Source organism: Typopeltis vanoorti, chromosome 6 (assembly GCF_054136105.1).
Source record: "Typopeltis vanoorti isolate ZY-2024b chromosome 6, IOZ_Tvanoo_1.0, whole genome shotgun sequence".
Taxonomy (NCBI): Eukaryota; Metazoa; Arthropoda; class Arachnida; order Uropygi; family Thelyphonidae; genus Typopeltis; species Typopeltis vanoorti.
The window spans coordinates 138,102,649-138,128,784 of record NC_143554.1 but is presented as its reverse complement, the minus strand read 5'-3'; positions in this window follow the sequence as shown (position 1 = coordinate 138,128,784).

Genomic DNA, 26,136 nt, shown 5'->3' with positions numbered 1-26,136 from the left:
AAAAAGCCAATGAGATTTAAACAGAGGCATTCCTACACAGAAGCAGGCAAAATAGCCGTAAATATAATAGTTTGTTAAGAGGAGTAACATGGGAGTTTTCCCAGAAATAATATCCACATTTGTTTATTTATTTATTTGGATAAGTTATCTATGTTTATATCATGTGTGAAAATACATCTTATTTATTTTTCATAGAAGGCTGTGACTCATATTCTCTGTCCACAGGAAACTGATCACAAAGAGGAAGTACAAAATCTGTAAGTTTAAATTAATTGTTTATGTACATAAAAAGTGGTCTTATTATTCATGTTGTATAACTATGTGTTAAAGTTGCTTAATTCAAACGGCAAAAGTAGGAAGAATCATCCCGGACACGTAAAGATGTGCTGAAGGTTACGATGTTTATTTGCACGCCTTTTATTCCATACCTTTCAATTTAAATTTGTATAAGTATTAGCGCAGTAATTATTCCTCACATCAGAATAAATATCAAATATCCTACAGAATATATATTCTAAACAAAAATTAGAATACTGTTAAACATAATAAACCACGAAAATTAAAAAAAATAATTAAATATTTATTTATGTAATATAAATTACTGCAATAAAATGTTTCATTCGAAAAAAAATAAATGCTGTCTGCATTGAACAATTATAATAATTTTAAAGTCGAAACACAATAATTTTAGTTACTTATGTACTAGTAGAGGCCTTCCTTGTATCCATTTTCTTAGTAAGCTCCATAAAATTAGGTGTATAATCAGTCAAAAGCATTTCTTACAAGTTCGTTACAACCTCCCCATGCGCACACTCACTTACTCCCGTAACATCGCATCGGTCAAAGTTTGCGGCTCTTCTAAGTCTTTCTGGAATTATGGTGGCTCCAAAAGGACGCGTAGTTGGCCACCCCTGCTCTAAAGCAATTTCTGAATATTAGTTATGTACGTGTCAAAGACTGATAAATTTAGACTAACAGATAAATCTATTATCTTAGGTTTGCAAATGGTACGATGAATCAGATTCAATTCAGGAGTCAGAATTCTCGATAAATTTATGATAAACTAGTTTTACATCTTTCAATAAGTCTGAAATTCGTCAGCTACCTACTTCAGAAAGATTTTAAAACATAAATTTCATTTTGCTGCATGATGTAGATCAGTGCTAAAATTAACACAACAAAGCCATATTAAAGTAGATGTGCGATATTTTAACTGTCGAGAATAAAGCATTGTAATCACTTCTACATTAAATTATACAATTTTATTAAATTATTAAAACAATTTATTTATTTAGTTTAATTAATAATTTAACAATAAATTATATTGATTTATAATAAATAATATATTATATTGATTTATAATAAATAATATAATTTATTAAATAAATAAATATAGAATATGTCAACAATGGAATATATGATCGAAGTCAACAATTCTCTCCCTTTGTTGATATTCTCGTACTCTTTTTTTTCCCGTTATTTTATTTACAGTTATTTCAAGTATAATTTTTGACTACTTTCTCACTCCGCTAATTTTTTAATCTATTGTAGCCTTGAGTTGCTATTTTGACTAATTTGTTTATTTGCTTATAATTATACACACACACACACACACACACACACATATATATATATATATAGGTACAGGAGCAAGTGCCAAGGTATGTATGGTACTTGGTCCTTGTTCTGGTGATTGTTCATTTCGTCGAAACATCAACCTTCAGCTATGCTATTACCGTGTAAATGGGATTGTGTTCGCCTCACTGTAAATATCCTGTACGCTATACGTATATCAGTTTACAAGACATTTCTTTGTAGACATCAATGAAAAACAGTAATATCATCTTTTTCTGTTGAGAATACAATACTGGTGTAGATTGAAGCAAAAAAAAAAATGTTTTTTTTTCTTTTGTTATAAAAATGCTCTGAAGAGGTTCATGCGAAACTAGTTGCAAACGCTAGGCGTAAACATTGGCATTTTAAATGAGAGCGTTTAAAAATCCTTAAACAAATAAAACTATATACCCTATATACCTATATATCTCCTATATACCCTTACAGTTCGCTCTATTTATTATTAGGTGATTAAATTGTTAAACAATTAATGCGGTGATATTTATTTTGTCTTCATTATATTATTAATAAAAATAAGGATTGTAAAGACTAGGAACAAAATAAACACCTTATCATGAGATCAGCCAAACATTAAAAAAAATCGAAAGAGTAGAATATCTGTGGAAATGACATTTCTATCCATAGCGTTATGCCACCCAAAGGAAAGCAGTTGTTCGATTCTAGCCGTCGACTATACGTACTTTTCTAAGTTGTTCGACCGGTTTCAGATTTAGTCGATCTCTGACACGAGCAAGTAGGGTCTCCTGGAAACTTTTTTTTTAAAATCTCGTAGCTCATGATAATCCACCGCAGAACCTACACTATTTCAGGCAGTAATGCAAAGTTATGGGTAAGGACCATCAGATTCTTGCAGTTACCTGCTGTGCTCTCCTCCCTGGATGCTAATCGAAATTTTTGATAGTCTTGGGCTAACAATCTCTAATTGCCTAAGGGGAAAGATTGGCTGCCCACTAGTATTCAAATGTTATTTAGAATAAATGGCGTCGTTTAGCCCTAATTAACATCAAAGGCTAGTTTTACTTAACGCAAATTAATAAAACTCTTGGGTATTATTTCTGGCCAAATCATTTCTCAAGCTCTCAAAATTCAGTAGCATAACAATATTAATGATGGACTCTTAATCTTCACTGCCAGAGGCAGGGCGTAGCCACCGACTGCCATCTACTTCGTTTGGAAGTTTCGTACGTAGTCCTTGAATGGTTTGTTGACCGATACATCCCAGGGTAGAGACAAGGTGTAAGACCATCAGGAATACTTGCCACTTCACATTCGAAAGTAGCTTTGTTATTTTAGGTTCCAAATGTCCATGAAAACTAGCCCAAACGAGGAGAGATAAGCATTGAAATAATCCCTTGCCGTTTGTCCCAGACTGTTCTAATCCAATCTTGAAGCATTATAGTGTCCATCTACCCTTTTTCCTGAATTCTTTCATGAATTCCAGGAAGAAATTTCCCCTTGCATTGTTGTCTTTTTGAATATTACGCAAGGAGAAAACTTTGTTTCATCTGAAGTAATTGAGAGCACAACTCTGCATCATTGTTTTTCACTCCTTCTTGTGCGCAATATTACACTTTTTGTTACCGTTTTTTTGTTAATTGGTACGGAACGACGAAGCTAAGGGAGTGGTTGATCATCATTGGCTATTTGTGATAACGGTGTATACTTATTGCTCTTCCTAAGTTGAATCATAGCGATCAAAATGATCACTTTGTCCTTGATATCTTACGGCCAACGATTGCTGTGTTGAAATGCTGAATCTCTTCTACCGAATTCCAAAATATCTGAAACTTCCATACCAACATAACAGTCACAATCTATTTCCTAAAGTTTTAAACTTCTGTCGTATAAGTGGTGCATGCGAAACCTTTTAATTTCTTTTTTCGTAAAGTAAAATCAGCCGTGAGAGATATACCCGAGGTCGTTCGAGTAAATACGGTAAAATATAACAGAGGCAGGTCGTAGCCACCGACCTTTGTTTCAGAGGCTGGAAACTTCAGTCACAGTGATTATTTAACGGCAGTGTTGAATTTGAAAGTGTGTTTTCATTTGATATTTCGTGCACAAACTTGATATCGAATATAAACGACAGCTTCATATTTATAAACGCTTTCTTTGACGTCCGTGAAACTTTAATAACATCTGTACTCTACTTAGAATTCTATGCAGTATTCCGGTAACCGAAGAGTGACGAAGAAAATGACCTGCGGTATTCAATTACTTACTTTGCTAAAAGTTCCAGTTCTCCTGATGCAAGGAAAGGAATGCTTACGAACTACTGCATAATTTGCATAAAACGTAAATAACTCGATTAAAATATAGTGGTTGTCTAGGTGATTTGATAATATTTAACTGAATTTTCGAGATATTAACTTACTAAAGTCCAACTAAGAAGAATAAGAAGAGATTAGAAACTTTCGCATCCATTGACGAAGCTTTGATAATATTAAAATAGCCATCAATTCATTGATTGTTATTTACGTGAATTTATTAAACGTGTTCGAAGCCCTGGCGTGGTTGAATAGTGTAGGAAAGAGTGTACATCACAGAGAGGAATAAAAATTATTTTCCGAATAAAATCGTTACATGCATATTTTTATACCCTTCAGTTATAATAACAAGAATTCGAACCACAGGATGAAAAATTCTGCTAAGGTTCTAATCATTTTCTTTCTGTAGAAACGTCGCTATATTGCAATATTACTTCCAAATTTGAAGTCGTGAGGTCTCCACATAAAAGAAAAAATCGGTTAACTAATTATCTTGAAATCACCAGCTGGGTCGATGGATATACACAATTACAGATGAGAAGTTCTAATTCATTACAGATGATTTTGAATATATCAAATATAATCATATTCATGAATAGCGAATTCATGAATATGATTATATTTAATATAATCAGTCTTTAATATCTCCAATATACAATATTAATATTGGATACTGAAGGCGTTCAATATTTATCAAATTGAAAATTTTGAATATTGATGTCAAAATATATTTTGACATATTTGAATATGTCAAATATTTGAATATTGATGTCGGAATATATTTAAAGTCATTGTCGCAGTGAAAACTAATTTTATAATGCATCCATCATTATGACGTCACAATCGAAATGCAACCATTTTCCCAATAAATATCAACAGATGTGTAAAACTGGCGTTGCTTCATGACTAGATATGAATTTTATCCGTGTTGCGATACCGTTTGTGTTTTCGAAGTAGGTGAGCGGTGTTCTTCATTATGAGCGTCCGTAGCTCAGTCGGTATAGACTAAGCCCATTAGTCAAAAAGACCGGGTTCGATTCCCGTCCATGACGTGAGGAATTTTTAGAGGGTCTCTTTTCACCAGCGGTGGGTATAGCCGGTCTCATACAGAGGTAGAGGGTGTTTTTCACCTGGAAAGTCTGGTTTTTCGTCCCTCAGAATAGGGAAACCGGCTCCGTTAACACACACACATTTTTACAGACATAAAAACACACTCAATCCCTCATTAGGAGGATTCAGTCCGCCCTAAAGGACGGAGAGGAAGTGGGGAGTACCCATACGAAATAACTAGATAACATCTTCTTTATGAAGGTGTTCTTAAGGAAATCGTGGCTACCTGCGTAGAACTTGTAGGACATGAAGTAGCACAATGGCGATTCATCTTGCTATGGACCGTACATTGGGAATCGATGTGTGGCATACCTAAAGACAATTTGTTAAGCTGTTGGTTTAGGTATGGATTACTGGATGCGCACCTACTGAAGTGGCAAAAGGGAGAAGGGGGGAGGTAGGCGCAGCCGTGGTCAGTAAGGGGAGGGTGGTTGGTGGAAATTGCAGCCGTGTCCAGTAATTTCCTGCACTCCGAATGAGGGACTGCTCGAGGTGGTTCATCTGCTGTTTGTAAGCTAGATGGAAAAGCTGTGGAATATAGATTAATATTGGCAGGATGTGCGATCGATTTACATATGACAATATGAATGCGATGACAGTATTATGGCGATTAGATGTTGAAAGCACGACAACACCCTCATCGCATTTGTATATGAACTAAAGGAATAATGAGTCATAAGCCACTAATTTGAGGAATCCTCAAATAGAAGTATTTCTAAATGCGTCATTGTATATGATGGATTGTTATTTATGAAGGTGGGTGCAAATGAACTATTAAAATTTATAAAAAAAAGTAAACTTTGCAAGTAAACTATTTCCTATCTCCCTATGTTTACTCCATTTATTGACACCGAAAGATCGATTTCAATTTTTGTCCGCTGAATTATTCATTTATCAAAATATTTCGATGACGATATTTATATAAATAATTTCGACAAAGAAATAAAATTATGGAAAGTATGTGACAGAAATTATTTTGCCCTGATGTTGCGATAACTGAGTTTTTGTTTACACGTGCAATGTAATTTTACTTTCTCTGAACATTTTTTTAGGATCAAATTTTCTCTTTCATGCCGTTGTAAAGATACTGATATAATTTCAGTTACATTGTATTGTAATTTATTTATTCTTATGGCAAAAAATGCAATTCAGTACAGCTATAGGCCAATATCTAGTCCAAACAGCCATTCCTAGGCCACATCCGTCACATCCCGTCACATCGTGGATGTGACGGATGAGGATGTTGTTACTAAAGCAGCAAGAGAGTTCGTCAATGGATCAGAAAGGATTTCTCGATTTTAGGCAAAGACTAGGTGGATTTTTGAGAGTCTGGTGTAGTGGCAGGAGTGAGTAGCTCATTGCTTTATTAAATTCTTTAATCGAGGCTTGTCTTGTTCGCATATTTGGTGGAGCAATGTTGGATACTTCAGGCAGCCAGTCCTTCTCAGTTTGTCACTAATTTTGTGCATGGTAGAAATTATCTGGGTATTTGGATGTTAGTTTGCGCACCTCTTTCCCGGCGGCACAGTGTTCTGCTGCAGAATGCGAGGGATACTGCAGACGACATTAGGAAATCAGGTTATTCTAGCAAGCCTTGAAATGATATAATTCCTCGTTTGAATTTTGTTGGACTGGTTGGTGATGTGTCCTTTATAGATTTGGCTTCTGTCCAAGTTCATTGTATTCTAATAGTAGCCTATATGTGATGCTACTTTGTACTCGCCGGCCTGTTTGGCCGAGTGGTTAGAGTATCCACTCTCCATCCAAGAGGCTGCGGTTTTTATCCCTCCTAGGGGATGGTTGATGGTGATTGTCCTTCCAATTTATGCTATTTTGATACTGTCACCTTATAACCTGACTTGGAAAGTTTTTTTATTTGTTGTTGTTTCGCAAATGAATTATGCTTTCAATTTTGGTACTCTCAAATTATAGGTATTGTATGCTATACTGCTGCATTTGTTAACTTAAAGCATACATGAAAAACAGGAAGCACATTGTTACACCCTGATAACAAAGAATGTAAACATTTCAGTTATCGTGGTGTAACAAGAAAATAAAAATATCAACTCCTATGTAAGTAGCTAATGAAAATATACTAACAGAAAATATACTTGCATCCAAGAAAATGGAATTAGAACAGAAATTGTTTAACTATATAATAATAAAAAATGGATTCTTATTACAAAAAAAAAAAAGATATGGAAAAAATAGGTTAAGTAAGACAAAGAAGATTAGAGATAAGAATTTGTATATGAGAGGCTAGTTTAACACTCGAAAACAGGAGATTAAAATAGTGAAGTAATTTCTAAAAAGGGGATTAATTAATATAGAGGCTAGCTTAAAACAAATGACGTTCGCTCAAGGTCGATTCCCGAAGTGAGATGTCGTCCCGTGAGAATCGCTTGCAAGGGACCGTAGCATGTATTGGGTAGAAAAACACGACTTTAATTGGTGAGTGAGATCGAATCCAGTAGGGGGGGGGGGATAAGAAATTGAAGAAGGTGCCGATAGGGCCATGCAGATAAAAAGGTTAGGACCCCTCCCCCCCCCCCACACACACATAGAGCTTTTTGTTCAGAGTTTCTTCACGAAATTTTCGTATAGGTAACATAGGTTTTCCTGAGTGACGGCGTAGGAGTTATCTCCGTCCGACGCAACAAGGAAACAAAGTGTGCAGGAATTCGATCCCGTATTCCTGTTGCAAGAGCCAAGGAACGCCGTATAGTTACAAGAAGGAAGGAATTGTCTATGTATCTCATCATCCAGTACTCGTATCGAGGGAAAGAAAATCCATACAGAAATCTGTGTCCACGTGATGAGGTCCATAATGATAGAATAGAAGATCCCGTGTGTGTCCTTAATTCAAGCACGAAAGGTATAGATCGTGAAAACCAGGGTTCGTCCTAGAAAGGTAGTGTAAAATCTTGTATCAATTGAAATCGCACATAGTTGCAATCATTGTTAATTACTGGACAGTCGAAGATATACTAGGACTTTAGTAAAAATCAGAGTAGAATGAGAGTAAACTAGTTTATATTATTTGATAAACATTCATGTGCTAGAGATTTATGTGTGTGCATGGTATTTCATATGAGAGTGTCTTAAAGGTCAAAATGTATGTATGGGCATAGCGAAAGGATAGTTTAACCTATGTTGTTTGTTTGTAAGTTAGATAAGGTAGACTAAATATAAACATTAATGTCCATGGTATTATGAAAATATAGAGCATTCTGACTAGTATAAGGTTAAGTAAAGTGTTAATTTGTTCCATTATGACAGCATGATCACAAATTCCCATATAGGATTTTCCCATAATACTTGTATTTTGCTTGTGTAATTTGTAATTTTATTCTTACTATTGAATTGTGTTTAATTAATAGAAATTGAATTGTACCATGTTTAAGATTTAATATAAACTTTTGTTCATTAATAATACAGTTGTCTGAAGTTGCTTTCTAATGCACCACTAGAAAAAGTAAGAACCTAATCACGCGGGAAATTAATGTGTTAAGTTACGAGATAGAGGGTCACGACTGCTTAATAGTTTCATGCTCAGACATATTTTGGTATTTTGCTCCTTGTTTTCGAATTATATATCTTAAACTAAATGTCCTGAAAGGCGCAGTATAATATAAATATTAGGGACACTAAGGGGAGAAAAAGCATAAATATTTAAATTTTGTAATATCTCGTGCAGAGTTAAGTTTTGATTAAAGAAAATATAGAGATTCACTTGAAAGGAGAAAATGAAAGTTTAATAATCGTAAATAGGGACACAACAGCATTACACGTATAACATCAGCATACAGTAAAGAGGTACCGGTGGAGTACCACAAGGAGCAGTACTATCTCCCATTCTATTTAACATATACACACACGACATAAGCCAACTCCCCCTAAAAAGTAAAATCTTCCAGTACGCAGACGACACGGCCATAGTATCCATTCACAACAATGCGAATATCGCTTACACAAATATGCAATACGACATCAATCAAATCACTAACTGGTTAACCGAAAACAGCATATATATAAACCCTGGAAAAACAAAGCTAATAATATTCAAAAACCCCCAAACCCTGCCCATAGAAACTAAATATCTCACTATCCAACATTCAACCTCCTATACACAAAGTGCAGAACCTAAAATCACAACCATGGCACAGGTGAAAACAACACGCTATCTTGGACTTCACTTCGATGCTGATCGAAGTTGGAATAGCCATATAAACTACCTACACACCAAGATTATGATAATAGCAAGCAAACTATACTGATTAAAAGATATTTCCCCAACACACATAAAAATACTAATCTATAAAGCATTATGTGAAAACATTTTAAGATACGCAATCACATTATATGCATTCAGCACAGACTACAGACTGGTTACAATGGATGCAAGATAAAATGGTAAAACTGATATTCTGGGAACAACCCACACTTATGCAGGTAGCACGGATAGAACACAAAATATTTAAGGTGAAACACTTATGCCACTCCACAGTCATGTTAAAACATTACTACAGCCCAACCTATAGAGTAACCAGAACAACAGATCAGATAACAAGACCACAGTAAAAAAAACTATATAACATATAAGTACAAGAATCAACATGGCAAAGCCACCCGAAACTTCCATGTACCTGATATGATAAACGAACTGCCATTCGACGACGGAAACCTAGGAACATACAGAGAGCTGAACAGGCGCTGTATAAATATTATAGCGATAATGAAAATTAGAGAACTTCCTGTTATCCTCTCTCTCCCTCACACACGCACACGTACACACACACGCACGCACACACACACACACACACACACACAGGATTTGTGCGGTAGCTACAGAATAACTGGTTGTATCTAGTATCGACTGATAGCTTGTACAGTGATCTATCTAACAGTGAGTAATTTATTCTATAGTTTCACAGTTCTAAGCGCGTATGAGTGAATTTTATTCTATCTTTGTGGACTGAATACTGCTGTTCTGACTGTATCTATCGTTCAGTTACCCTCAAAACAACGACCCGTGTATAATACGATTAGCTGCTACTCTCCCAACTGTACCACTGGAAACCAAATTCAATGGAAGCGTCGCTTCTAGGAATAAGCTGCAAAACTGTAAGTACATTTTTCTTGAACTTTGTACACTAGAAAAGTTAGTCGTTCAATAGGAGGATATAATACTACAACTTCGAGTAATATTAAAATGGCGGCACGGTACAAATTTGAATTCAAAAAAGCCCTAGATAACGTAGCAAAAGTAAGAGACAATTTAAGGAACGATTTAAAAAAGCACATCCTAACCGCAGTCAGTGAGTTAACAAAGGTTTTCACCAAATTGAAAAACGAAACTAAAGTATCGAAAGAACAACAGACTAATACAAATAACCAGGGACAGCCTAACTTAGCTCAGCATACTCAGCTATACTTGTAAGTGGTTAAAAACAACGCTAAAAATAAAGATGAATCCGAAAACAATCCTTGCTATAAATTAATAGTCAAACCGGTAACTCAACTAAACAGAGAAGAAACCAAAAATCTTATAAAAGAAAAAATAGACCCAAGAAAAATAAAAATCGGAATCACAAAAATGAAAAGCATTACTAAAGGAGGAATGTTAATTGAATGAAAAGAAAAGGACGATATAGACTTGCTACATAACGAAATATCTAAGGAATGCAAAGACACGTTAGTAGCAAATCTCAGTAAGAAACATCTTCCAAGGCTGATAATATATGATATTCCCAGTGAAATAGATACAGATAACGCAATAGACTCAATCCGCATGCAGAACGAAGAACTCTTCATCGGCAACACAAAGATGACACAGAATTTTATCATGACAAATAAAAAAAAGAACAAAAGAAACTTGATTATAGAAGTCGATCGAATGGTGAGGACCAAACTGCTGAAAACCGGTGTTAAAATCCTAAAGAGAATTTGCCATTGTGCAGACTACGTAAGCGTTCTGAGATGCTTTAACTGCAATAAATTTCACCAACATACACAACAGTGCAGGGGAAAAACCACCTGTCCATTCTGTTCTAAAGAACATAAATTCAGCGAGTGCCCACGAAATAAATCTGAGATGAATTGCATAAATTGCCAAAATCACAACAAGCATGCCAAAACCAAAAACGACACCAAAGAAGGACACTACAGAATATTGAAGTGTACGTCATGATCAAGGGAGCCGGGATTATCTAGATTTGACTTATTGCACTTCGGTTCAATGCGAATATTTGTGTTGAACATGCCATACTATTATTGAAAGACTGCTATTAGCTGAAGGTTTTTATTTTTTTTTTAATATCGTATTAAAACTGGATAAATTTTAAAATAAAATAATAATATAGAAAGATAAACATAAACAAATATAGTATAAGGTATAGAAAATAAATCTTAGTGAAACATTTTTCAACTATGCACAAAATCTGCTGTTCTTCTAGTTATAATTATGCTTAGTTACGACTGAATCAGCTAAGGCTATTATGACAGTATATTTTGTATCGCACGAACGGCATATCACCAATTCTAACACAGTGAACTGTCACATAACGCTCAATCGGCAAAATCTTTCAGATGTTACATCGAACACTTGACGCTGGTAATGTTTTTACAAACAGATTTTATAGAGTGAACTTAAAATATGTGAAATACACTAACTACTATTAATTGTTCGAAAACCACTATTTAAAGTTATGGGCTATTCCAGGTTTGTGAATAACATACAAACCAGTGTACAGATAGTAGGAAACAGTATTTCATTATAGCAGTTGAATACAGGCAACACGGCGTGAACTCATTGACTTCGAGAAAGGTGACATTGTGGGCTCACATTGGTGACATGTCCATACGTGCCATTGCCGTTTAACTGGAGCATCCAAAATCAACGACAGGCGATGTGATCAATAAATGGAGACGTTCCGGCATCACTGATACAGGAAAACATCCAGGGCGGCAGAAAATGACTAATAGGGACGGGAGGGTGTTAAAACGGGTGACACACAAAAATCAGCTCCAAATGGCACACTTCATCCGTGATTAGTTCCACAGCACCAGTAACACCATGGTGAGCACTAATACTGTACGAAAAGAACTCCATTTACTGGCTTTCCACGGAAGAGCAGCAGCACACAAGCTGAATATCACAACAACGAACAAGCCATCTCGTCTGCCCTGGTGAAAGAGCGTGTGATCTGAATTATTGTCCAGTGGAAAACGGTACACTGGATGGGTGAATCAAGGTTCAACTGTTTCGAGTCTGATGGCAGGGTGTGTAGGCAGCTTGGTGAATGCTTGTTACCACCGTGTGCTGGAACAAGAGTAAAGTTTAGTGGTGAGGAGTAATGGCTTGGGGTGGAGCCACTCGTCGTTGTCCGTGGTTCCATGAAGGCAGCTCAACACCTTGATATTCTGGATAATCATGTACTGTGTAAACTGTGGAGTTTTTATGTGACGAACCCGTGTTAATATCAAGAAGAAAATGCCCCATGCTACAAAGCTGCAGCTGTTATGGAATGCTATGAAGAGACGTGTGTTACACGACTGCACTGACCTGCGCAGAGTCCGGACCTCAACCCCATTGAACACCTGTGGGACGAATTGAAGCGGCGAATGAGGTTCAGAGCAGCACATCCTTGACCTGTAGCTGAACTGTGTGCTGCTTTGATGGAGGAATGGAGACAAGTTCCAAGAAATGTGTTTTTTTTTTCTCTCTTGTAAATAAGGATACCACTAATAGATTATTGCGTAATAAGAATTCAGCAAAACAAGTGGCTGGATTGTTAACGTATAACTGTAAATTAAAATAGCAGTTCGCATCCCATCCCATTGTAATAATTTACAGTGCGCAAGAAAGATAAAGTGACATCACAAGGAAAGTATCAACATTTTACCATTTCTCTGAATCGAGAATTTCACTGGAAATCTAATTGTTGAACACAGAATCACGTTACAACAATGATTGCATTGCATTCATTGTTGTAACCTATAAATAACACTCCAAGATGAAAATCGGTGCTGCTAAGTGACACAACATGCTCGAATTCAGTGATGCTTACTTTTAAGTTGATTTAATCCTTGGGTTGCTGAGTAGTAAGGCTGTAGAAGGGCATAAGTAACCTGCGATGGTGGTTCAGCCTGTTATTATGGGTCATACATTGGGAGCGAAGTGTACAGTAAGCGGTTGAGGAGGGGGGAACGTGCATCTCCGTTTTGAGCAGGAGGAAGAGGATGTTGGAGTAGCGCTCAAGGAGCGTATTGCACGATCTGTACACGACGTCAGGGGAACCGCAAGTGGGTGGCTGATTTGTAGCCCAAATATCAAGCAATTGGTTTATGGACTTCAGATTAGTATTGCGGAATGTGTGACCTGTAACAGTCAGTGTTACCACCATGCAAACCTTCCCTGAAGAATGCGATATTCTACATAGAATGTGTTTCTTGAAACGTTTTTGACAAAAAACGAACACAAACGCTTTCTCGGTTCCATTGTAGCAGTGATCGTTGCTAACAAACCAGTTGGTAAGCTAAACAATAAACTGTGTATACTTTATTTTTATGTGTTTTTAAATATGAATAACTGCGACCTTGTTCAATATCAAATATCCAGGAAATGTCTATCGGTCAATGGCAGATGAAGTAAAAAATGTCACTCTAAGTGTTCAACCCCGAGAGCGGATATCAACGCACTAAGGAATGGGCATGTGTTCACATTCTATAACAATGTTACCATTTAAGTAGACAAAGGGATTGGATACACAATGATACTTATCATTGTCACCAAGCTGTTAAATTAACAAAAATTAAATCAGGAAAAAAAAGGAACGTAGGAAAATGGTACGAATAATTTAACGCACATCGATAGGCATAAACATTCATATACTGCATACAAAGTGTGTATGTGTGATTTGTATGCCTCCGTCGTATGCGTTACTATAGACCCTCTTGTTAGAGAGAGATGCTGATAAAGCACAATGAAAATAACGTCAACCAAAATTGACTAATCATAATGAGGAACTTTAATTATCCGAACATTGAATCGCATGAAAAGAATGAAACCGAATTGATTGAGTTGTTGCGTGGCAATTTCCTCGAGCACCATATGACAGAATGAACTCATGGTCAAAGAGTGTTAGATCCGATTATAATGTCAGAGGACGAGTCATTTAAAGGCGTAACTTTTCTGCCTCCACGTGACAGTGATCATACGGTACCCACTTGGGAAGTGACTAAGTTCAAAAATGTTTCCTTCAGAAAAAGTCCCATGCATAACTAAAAAGCAGAAAATTATGACCACCAGAGGAGTATGCTGAGTTCTGCGTTATAGTATCCGTTATTGGATCGGAAGAATATCAGGAATACATGGGAAGCATTTAAACACTGCTTAAATGATGCGATATCAGAATATGTCCCGAAAGTTCGAAGAATAAATAGGGTAGTAGCCAAATGGATGTGCAATCTAATTGAGAAAGAGATTCGTAAGAAAAAGGATGATGTGGAAGGAATGTCATATGCATAAGAATGATGTCAGTTATGATAATTATAAGCAGCAGGCCAAAAGAGTCACAATTATTGTATAGAAGGCTATCTGAGTGTGAAAAGATACTGGTTTCTTTTCATACTCAGAGAGCTTTCTTAGTTAAACAGATAGTTTTAACTAAGAAAAAAACTTACATCGCTTTCTTAGTTTCCAAGTTAAAGACAACCCTATAGAATCATATCCTTATGATGGAAGTAAAAGAAAGAAAGAATTTGAAAGAATAACTATATTAAATGCAGATGGCATGAGGGTGACAGATGCTGGAGTGGTTATTCAGCTAATGAGTGACCATTTTGTTAACACCAGATTGATGGCTTTTAACAAAATTTTGAAATTATGAATTCGTGTTTTCATTGTTAGGCCGAGAACTTTTGAAACCACCCTCGTACTAAACTGAAAGTAATTGGACTCTATGTGTTGATGATTCACAATTTAGGGATTCTCACGGTCAAGTTAACTTTGTCGAAGTGTGGTCAGTTCGACAAAGTTTTTATTCCACGCAATTCGTTGTCGAAAGATATCGTCCCAGTCAGCGGCAATGGCAACTAGACCTAATAGGTTATAGTAATCTTCATTTGCCCACTGAAACACCACTCGCCAAAACTGTATTGCTTGTTGATTCTTTCAATAATTGATGCTGTGTTTGGTCTCCAGATCAGAAGTGCAGTTTATTTCTATGGTTAGTAGATTCCAGGGTTATACTGCAAAAGTATGGCAAAGATGCTGTGCAAATTCAGTGTTTTCCCCATCGTATCTAAAAGGCCTTCTCTCTCTCTCTCTCTCTCTCTCTCTCTTTCTCTCTCTCTCTCTACTGCGTGTTCTGTGCAATTTTTTTGTTGTTTCATTGTGTTTCTGTTTCCTTAGAAAATTAGAATTTTATAACATATTAATGCAAAATTTCGTGTTTCATAGTGCCCTGCTAAAAAGAATTGTGAAAGATATTGATAATGATTTATCCTCAGAAATCTCAAAGACATTATTAGGCAGACTACTCAGGAATTACAGAAAGTACAGTGGTTTAAGAGAACGTAGAGAGGATACAAAAATTGAAGCACAACAAAGCACGAAATCAGGTAAGTTAGTGTGTAACGAAAATCAGAAAGATTAATTCGATGTAAAAAGAGGGATATTATTTGGTATTGTGACTCTATCATAAATCTATCTAACATGCCATTGATGACCGGTTATAACTTCAGGTTTTCCTAGAGCAAAAATTAAAAATATGGCACAGGCATTTGAAAAACAGAAAAGCAAATCAAAACGGATGGTAATTCTAGCAGTTATGAACGAATTAAATACGGTAAGTTCGGTATGAAAGAAGGTATGAAAAGGTAGTTGGAAGAAGCTAAAGTGAAGTGTTAGAAAGTGAATTTGTAAGTATATTACCTCGAAGTGATAAAGATGGATGAAGAAGGGCTGTGATGGCAAACGATTCGATGCATCAGCTGGCCAGAGGAAATGGATGCGAGATTTTGTATTTGTCGAGTGAGTTTGAGGAAAAAATGAATTTCAATAAGAGAGAAGGACTACAGTTGAATGTATTTGGTAGCGGAAGTGTTCAGAAATTAATTGGTAAGAGATTTAACACAGTCAGGTAAACCTAGAGTAGGATGCAAGGATTAGGATGGAAGTTACATAATACGAATGATACCAAATGCTCCATGGTCCGTCAGTAATGTTCAGCTTCACCGGGACACAAATATCTCCTCATTCTTACACTCTCTAATAGCAATGTTCTTGAAAACGAGTGCACACTCTAATTAACTGATACAACAAGCTGCAAGCTACAATCAAAATTATCCTTGCAAACATAAAAGATCTAAAGCCATTTTAATGTCAACTGAAGATGCGTAACCCCATCCTCACAGGGCAACTAATAGCTCATAATTTTTCCCCTTCATTGTTTCCTGGGGATCAGACAACGGGGAGTATAAAAAGCATATTAATTCACCCTATGAAACAGTAATGTTCTGAGTTCCCAAGTGATATTTAGTGGAGTGTCATGAATTTATCGTTTAATAAATTTGAAATTAGCAGTGAATGAACGGTGAGTGTACCGTTCTCATATTGAGGTAACAAAGTATTGGCTAATATACAATTGTTATCAATTCAAACGTTTTTCATCATCATCATCATCATGCCTATCAAGGATTTAGGCCTACAGTGGCCTGTTCCGGCCTAAGAAGTCATCGTTGAATCTTTTAAGAGGACGTCCTGGTTTTCTTTTTCCTAATGGCTTGTAATTTAAGGCATGTTTTGGTATTCTTTCTATTTTCATTTTTTGAACGTGTTCCATCCATTTATGTTTACATTTTTTAATGGAGTTTTTCTCATAAACTTCATTTCTACTGTTATTAATCTTTGTTTGTCTTTTTTTGTTTTATTGTCCAGATTTCGCTTCCATACATTAAGACTGGTAGGGCTAATGTATTGTATACTTTTAGTGTGGTTTGTTTTTGAACTAGGTTTGGTTTAAATATTGAGTTAATTACACCTGTTATGTTTAAATATTTTGCAATTTATATCTTTTTTATTTTCATATATAATCATACATCCTAGGTATATAAATGAATTCACCTTTTCTAAAATCATGTTATCTATTACTATTTTAGTTCTTATTGGATCTTTTCCTTTAAAGCCCATAGTTTTTTATTTTTTGTTGATATTATAATCATCATCATCATCATCAAATTCCTGCCATGTACCCTCAAGGGGTGTACAGGATATGATAGTACTACATGAAAAAATTACATCATAACTAACTTCCTATCTACAATTTTCTTCCAAATCAGTCTGTTACTTGTCAAGACTCCAACATTACCAGATCTTATATTTCTATCGTCTAAGGCACTTGTTGATATTATCATACCATAATCTTTGGCTATCTCATTTAGATCTAAAATAGCTTTCTGTAAGTTATCTTCAGAATTTGTAATTATTATTTGATCATTGGCAAAAATGAGTGTTTAAGTGCACAGTAGAAGAAAATACCATAATACCATGATGGAAATTTTTATTCTATTGTATTATTATTTGATTTAGGTAAATATTAAAAAGAGTTGCTGAGAGGAGACATCCATGTCCTTGGTTTAACTCTCTCTTATATCATAGCTATACGAGAGAGATATACTTATCATATATACTAATGATAGCTTTTAGTCTATTATTTGGTATTTGTCTTTATTTTAATATATTAAACAAAATGCTTCTTTATCAAATGCTTTTTCAAAGTCAATAGATGTAATATGCGTTTCTAAATTGTAATCTCTTCTTTTCTTTATGATTAATTTTAGGCAAATGGCAGGATATGTACATGGGCGTCCTTTTCTAAATCCATTCTGTACTTATAAAATAAAGTTTTCAGAATATTTTATTAGTTTGTTATTTAAAATTCTGCAATATATTTTGTAACAGGAATTTAGTATACTTTTACCTCTATAGTCATCTCTCTCTCTACCTTTTTTTTTACATAGGAATCACATTTCTTTGTTTCCATTCTATTGAGTGTTACCAGTCGAATACATTTTATTTAAAAAAAGAAGGCTAATTTCTAATTCTTATTTAGTTACTTACTTTTCATTTTAATTAAATTTTTGCCAGTTATCTTTTTAAAATATTTATTTGTCCACAATTCTCTATAGATATTTAGAATTTCTTCTAATTTTCAATTCGGTGTTAATGTTTATGTTTTCTTTAGTATCTGCACTTGAACGTTTCAAAATCTTATATACATTGGGTATTAATTTATATAAATCATCTTCTAAATTAGAAACAAATTTGTTCCATGATTTATTCCATTTCTTTTTCTGACTTGTCCTTTCGCTGTGGCTCTTATTCTTTTATATTCTATTTCATCTTCTAATATTTTACAGCTGAACCATTTATGATAGGAATTCTTTTTTTTTTTTTTTCATTTTATTATTTCTTTGATTGTATCAAACCATATCTTCAGTTTTTTACTTTTATTGAATTTTTTGGTCTTTCCTAAACATTCATTTGCTGTTGAATTTAGTATCGTTTTTATATTAAGCCATTCTATTTCTATTTCTTCATTTTGTTTTATTTTGTCTAGATATTGGTTAATTCTTTTTTCATATAGCTATTGTATATTTGTGTAATTTAGTAATCTAGTTTTATACACTAATATTTTAAAGTTTCTTTCTGTTCGTGTTATTTGTAACCATTTAGGTGGTAATCTTAATTTTATTTTAACGAGGAAGTGGTCTCTAACATTAACATTTCTGGCTAGATGGGTGAAGCAAAATTGCTTTTCATATTCCCCTTTGTCTTGTAATGGAAGAACTTTGAATGGAGTGTTTGTGAGCTATATGCTCGCCCATTGAGGGCAGTGAAGTTAGTTGCGTTCAGCTGAACTTAAAATAGATTTTAGTCTTTTAAATTTGTAGATTTCTTCTTCATTATATTCCGAGGCTTCCTTGATTAACGGGTTTGGATGGTTACTTCTCTTGGTAAAGAACTTCTCAGCTAGATTTATGAGAAAGGAAGAGATATAAGGGATATTAACTTCTCTATGGATCTGGGTGTTTCTTATGAACCAGGGGGCATCCAGAATCATCCTCAGGCACTTATTCTGTAATCTCTGAAGTTTTAGAATGTTAGAATTTGCGATGTGGCTCCAAGCTGGGGATGCGTAAGTGATAACCGGTCTAATTACCATCTTGTAAATTGTTAATTTTGTTTGCGTGTCCAGTTTACTTTGTCTGTTGATCATAGGGTAGAGCTGTGCTAAGACGTTGGATGTCTTTGAGGAAATGTAACTAATATGTTTGCTGAATAGGAGTTTACTATCAAGAATCACTCCAAGAAATTTAACTTCAGTCTGCCATGGAATCTTTACTCCCAATAAATAAATACCCTCCATGGTATGGATTTTCTTTCTAGTAAACAGTATGGCTGAGCTTTTCTGGGGATTAACTTGAATCCTCCAGTCTGCCATCCACTTTTCTAAAGTGTGTATGCTATTTTGTAGTCTTTCAGTTGCCAGTTTTTGGCTCAGTGAACTTGACATCAGTGCAGTATCATCAGCATATAATGCAGTGAATGTTGTTCTTGGGTTCAGAGGGATGTCTGCTACATAGATTGAAAACGGTAGTAGAGGTGCCAGAAGAGATCATTGAGGTACGCCTGCCGAGATCCTGCGTCTGGTCGAAACCGTTTCGCCTACCCTGACCTGCATGTATCTGTCTTTCAGATAAGAATGTATTACCTTTATTAGTCTGAATGGGAAATTAAATTTTATCAGTTTGTAGAGAAGACCTTGATGCCATACTTTATTAAACGCCTGCTCTGCGTCGATGAAGATGGCAGCTGTATTGAGTTTCCAGTTGAAACCTTTAGTAATGATTTCTACCAGCCGGTGCACTTGTTGGGCTGTACTATGGGCCCTACGGAAGCCGAACTGTTCGTTAGGCAAAATTCCTAACTTATCTGTTTCTGCTTGGAATCTTGAGAGGATCACTTTCTCTGTTACCTTTCCGAGGCTGGATAATAGGCTTATGGGTCTGTAGCTTACAGAAAGGTGAGCATTTTTTCCTGGCTTCTTCAATGGTATGATTGTGGCTGTTTTCCATGTAGAAGGGAAATGCTGGAATCTAAAGATAGCATTTGTAATGTTGACGAGATGGACTATGGCCTTTCTTGGAAGTAGTTTTACTATTCTGTTAGTTATGCCATCCGGTCCTGGAGCTTTTCTATTGTTTAGATGGGATATGATATTTATCCTTTCTGTTGGATTTGTAGGAGTGATATGTTCTGAGTTGACAATGTTCTGTCTTAAGGTTGACCTAAAATGACGATGAATCTTGTACATAAGGTTGATATTTAAATTAGTATACGATGGGTTGCACTGAGATTCTAGGTTATCTACTAGTGCTTCGGCTTTCTCTTCATCTTTATGAACTGTCCCTTTCTTGGTTTGGATAGGGGGTATGAGTTGCTTTTTCGTGCGGATTGCTCTTAAGAATTCCATACAGAATGATCTTCAGTATTGATGTTAGCCAATTTGGTTTCCCATTGATGGTTTCTGTGTTTTTGATGAGCTTCTCGGACCTACCTGTTTAGATTGTTCAATACTTTTTTATCTTGTGGGGCTCTGGTATTGTGGTATCTCTTCCTGGCTCTAATTTTTGCTCTGATTAGGTCCATGATTTCTTCAGGTATACGGTTTGTTGGGTTGAAGACAGTTGATTGTCTGACTGATTCAATTGCTTTCTGAATTTGTATGGTTAAGTTATTTATTGCTGTGTCAATCTGTTCCTTTTTACTGATATTGGGTACTGGACCAATATGATCGGGAAGAACCTTGGCTAACTTGTCCCATGGTATGAATGTATGCAGAGGAGAGAATTGATCTGATGAACCTAGATTGAGCACTATGGGACTGCTGTCAGAAGATAATTCGTTGACTGATTCCAATTTGAATTGGTATCTTAAATTTTTAAAAAATGACAATGTCCAGCACATCCGAGCCACCCGAAGGGCTGAAATGGGTGGGCTCAGTAGGGCCGGCGACTACAACCGAGTTGAGCATTGCATAGTTGAAAAGTGTGTGGCCTTTGGTGTTAGTTGATGAGCTGTACCAAGATGTGTTTTGAGTTGAAGTCTCCTGCTATTATTATCGAGTCATTTGGACCAAGTACGTAGTCTAGATCTGTTGTCAGCAGAGGAATGCTTGGAGGGTTATATGCAGCATAGATCTTGAGACTCCCAGCATTGAAGGTATGTACCTCCACACCAGTCACCTCCAGGTTTACTGTTTTAGGCTTGTCTATTGTGTTATGATTCAAATAACTCTTTATATATATGGCTGTGCCTCCACCTCTTGTTTCAATTCTGTCGTTTCTGTACATAGCGTATCCACGGATTTTTGGGTTATTAGCTGGTCTTAGGTGTGTTTCACCAATCAAGATGATATCAGCACTGAGACGAGTTGAAAGTTCTTGTAGTTCCAAAATCTTGTTCATCAATCCATTTGCATTCCATGCTATTATCTTAAGAGCTTTTGGTTTGAATTTATTATTCATGACAGATGGCTGTTATAATGTTTTGAGTGCTTTGCAGGAATCTCTTTCTGGAAGATGTTGAGGGGCATGTCTTGCTGAATTCTTGCAGCATAGTGGCAAGTGAGGCTGTTGAAACGGATGTTATGTTGGAGCTTTCTAGCTCGAGAGATGTAGGAGGCTTAGTTCTTGCAGCCTCAGCATATGTGTTTGGTCATGGTTGTTCCTTCTTGTGAGGAAGAAGGCAAGGTGTTTCGGACTGGAAGACGATTTGTTTGGTTGCTTAAAACGTCTTTATGTGGCGGAACAAGATTGACTTTTGTTGGTCCTCGGTTTTTTGGATTGGAAAGGCATCCCTTGTAGTTGGCGGGATGAGGTCCTCTGCAGTTTAAATCAGATTTAGCACACTCGGGGAGTGTGCTAAATCTGATTGCGTCTGAGTTATGGGCTCTTCACTCATGTCAACCATCGAGGAACACCAGACCATCTCTTGCACCAAACCTCGCACAACTCCAGCATGGTTGACATGAGTGAAGAGCCCATAACTCAGACGCAATCAGATTTAGCACACTCCCCGAGTATGGAAGATGCTACATCCCAAGACAGCAGACATCATACCTTGGAAACTGATATAGAGTTCCAATTGGTGAAAAAGAAGAGGAAAAAATCCACCAATGTGGAAGAATCCAAAACATCAGGGATAGAAGCACACAATGGTCCTAAAGAAAAGATACCACCAGTCATATTAAGGGATAAAGAAAAATGAATCCCTATCTCATCAGCCCTAAGAGAGCAAAACATCTCATTCTCATGGGCTAAAAACACAGATGAGGGAGTTAAAATACAACCCTCTACAGTCTCAGATTACAGACAGATGAACAGATTTCTGGACAAAGCTAGGGTTCTATACCACACCTTCACTTTACCTAGTGAAAAGAACTTGAAAGTTGTTCTACGTGATCTATGAACTGACTGTAGTATGCGGTCTCAAAATTACAACTGAGCCTCTAAAGAAAAGAGCATCTGCAGGTCAGTGTCATAGATGTCAAACATTTGGACATGCCCAAAAATTATGTAAGGCAGCCTACAGGTGCTTGAAGTGGTCTCTAGTTCTTAAAAGAACTGGGCGATGGACTGAGTCCTTGAATCTTTATCCCGTCACCTGAATGAAGATAATCTGTGTGGATAGAGTGTTGTTGAGATAAAAAGCTCTAGTCATGGCTGGGTAACGGCAATAGCCGAGCCTCAGTTGAAACGTCATTGGCTATAACATTGCCATTTTACCCTAGAAGTCCTAAAAAGGACTTTTTCGAAGTGGTCTCTACCATTGACCATTGACGTTACTGACAGGATGGGTGAAGCACAAGTGCTTTTCATATTCCCCTTTATCTGTAATGAGAGTTATTTGGGAATGGGAGATTTGTGAGCAATTAAGCTCGCCCTCTGAGGGCAGTAGTGTTAGCTGTGATCAGTTGAGAGAAGAATAGCCCTCGGTCTTTTGTTTTTGTAGTAATCAGTCTCATTGTAATTGACAGCTTGCACGATTAGTAGGTTTGAATGTGAACTTGACTTCACGAAGAATTTTTCTGCAAGATCACGAAGAGAGGAGATGTATGGAGTGCCGGTTTCTCGGTGAATTTGTGAATTTCTGATGAACCAAGGTGCATCCAGAATCATCCTAAGGCATTTGTTTTGGATTCTCTGTAATTTTGAAATGTTTGATCTTGAAGTGTGACTCCATGCTGGTGAGGCGTAGGTAATGAATGGACGTATTACCATCTGGTAAAGAAACAATTTATTATGTAGGTTCAATTTGCTCTTGGGGTTGATCAATGGGTAGAGCTGAGCTATGACTTTGGAAGATTTGGAACAAACGAGATTGATGTGTTTGTTGAAAAGGAGTTTCTTATCCATCAATACCCCAAGATATTTGGTCTCTGAATGCCATGGGATCTTTTGACCAGAGAGCAGGATGTCTTCTTTGTTGCAGATCTTTCTTCTTGAAAACATCATGGCTGAGCTTTTGAGGGGGTTTACTTGAATTCTTCAGTTGGTGAACCAGTTTGCTAGCTCATTGATACTTCCTTGGAGTCTAGTGATTGCTAGGTGAGGGCTGAGCGATCTGGCTAGAATAGCGGTGTCGTCGGCATAAAGAGCCGTAGTAGTTTTTGGGTTGAGAGGAACATCTGCCATGTAAGTTGTGAAAAGTATTGGGGCCAGAAGAGAACCTTGAGGTACTCCCGCCAGAATTTTGCGCCTTGAAGAAACAATTCCGTTGAGTTTTACTTGCATGTATCTTTCATTGATATATGAATATATGAGTTTCACTAGTTTAATTGGGATATTGTTCTCAATTAGTTTGAAGATAAGGCCTTGATGCCAGAACTTATCAAAGGCCTTGGCAACATCCAAAAATACAGCAGCAGTATGAAGGTGCCAGTTAAAGCCATGAGTGATATGTTCTGTTAGTCGGTGCATTTGTTGCACCGTGTTGTGAGCTTTGCGAAACCCAAATTGTTCATTTGGGATTATTTTCTGTTGGTCCACTGCTGATTGTAGTCTTGATAGGATGACCTTTTCTGTTACTTTGCCAAGACAGGAAAGAAGACTGATGGTCCTGTAGCTTTGGGGAAGTTGTGGGTTATTACCAGGTTTTTTCAGAGGTGTAATGTCCGCGACTTTCCAATCAGAGGGAAAGTATTGGAATCTTAAGATGGAATTGGTAATATTAACTAGATGAATTATGGCTTTCCGTGGGAGTAGCTTTATTATTATATTGGTAATGCCGTCAGGGTCGGGGGCCTTTTTATTCTTCAGATGGGAAATGATATTTATTATTTCTGTTGGAGATGTGGGGGTGATGGTTTCTGAATCATCCTTAAGCTGACTTAGTGCATTTCTAACTTTACGATGGACTTTGTAAATAAGATTGATATTTAAGTTTGCATAAGATGGGCTGCATTGATTTTCCAGATTGTCAATTAGGGCTTCTGCTTTTTCTTCATCTGTGTGTGCAACTCCAAGATTGGTCTTTAAAGGGGGAAGTGGTTGTCTTTTGGTACGAAGAGATTTTACAAACTTCCACATGGAGTTATCTTCTGGGTTGATTTCTTTCAGTTTGGTTTCCCATTTGGAGTTTCTGTGGACCCGGAGGGCTTCTCGAACCTGTCTGTTCAAAGTGTTTAAGGTTGCTTTGTCCTGCGGGGCTCTGGTGTTGTGATATCGCTTTCTGGCCTTGTTTTTGGCTCTAATCAGGTCCATTATCTCTTCTGGGATCTTAGTAGCGTGGAAGACAGTAGTTTGAGTGACTGATGCTATTGCTGTGTTGATTTGCCTAGTTAAATTGTTTACAGCTTGATCTATTTCTTCTTTTTTACGAATGACAGGGGGAGGACCGATGTGGATTGGAAGAACCTTAGAGAGCTTGTCCCATGGTATGAAAGAATGTTGGGGAGAGAGTTGGTCTTGAAGTCCTAACCTGAGTAGGATGGGATTATGATCTGAGTTAAGCTCTTCTACTGTCTCCAGCTGTATTGATATTTGATGTTTCTGAGGATAGCTATGTCTAATACATCAGAACTTCCTGATGGGCTGTAGTGGGTGGGCTCAGTGGGTCCAGCTACTATTGATGAGTTGAGTAATGTGTAGTTGTATAAGGTATGGCCTTTGGTGTTGATTGACGAACTGAACCAAGCCATATGTTTAGAGTTAAGGTCTCCAGCTATAATTATGGATTCTGTGGAGCCGAGGATGGAGTCTAAGTCTGCTGTCAATAGTGGAATACTGGGAGGATTGTACGCTGCGTAGATTTTGAGTTTGCCAGCGTTATTTGTGTGCACCTCCACACCCGTCACCTCAAGGTTTAGAGTTTGGGGGTTGGTCAGCGAGTTGTGGCTTAAATAATTTTTGATAAAGATAGCTGTTCCACCTCCACTAGAGTTAAGTCTGTCTGTCCTGTATAAAATATAACCTCTTAGTTTTGGATTGTTTGATGGTCTGAGGTGGGATTCACTGATCAAGATTATGTCTGGATTGTATCTTTTTGCAAATTCTTGCAGCTCGAGAATTTTGTTTGTTAAGCCATTGGCATTCCATGCTGTTATCATGAGAGAATTTGGTTTAAATTTTTTAAACATTATAGAGAGCTGTTAATATGGATTGGGTTTCTAGGTAGAATCTTTTTCTGGAGGATGGTGAGGTGCTTGCTTTGCTGAATTCATGCAGCATTGTTGCAAGTGACGAGGTTAAAGCTGAGGTGAGATTAGAGCTTGTTCGCTCTTGTGATGAAGAAGTCTGGGTTCTTATCGCTTCTGCATATGATTTGGACATGGTTGAGGGTCTAGTGCCTTCCTGTGTTGTTGAATGTGAGGTAATATGTTCTGGAGGGCGAACTTCTTGGATGTGCATTGTGTCATTTCTTGGAGGAGCGTGGTTACTTCTTAATGATCCACGATTTTTTGGATGGAAAAGGCAACCCTTGTAATTAGAGGGGTGTGGTCTTCTACAGTTGGCACAACAGGCAGGTGTCGACCAGGATTTGGTGCAGGAGTTGGTT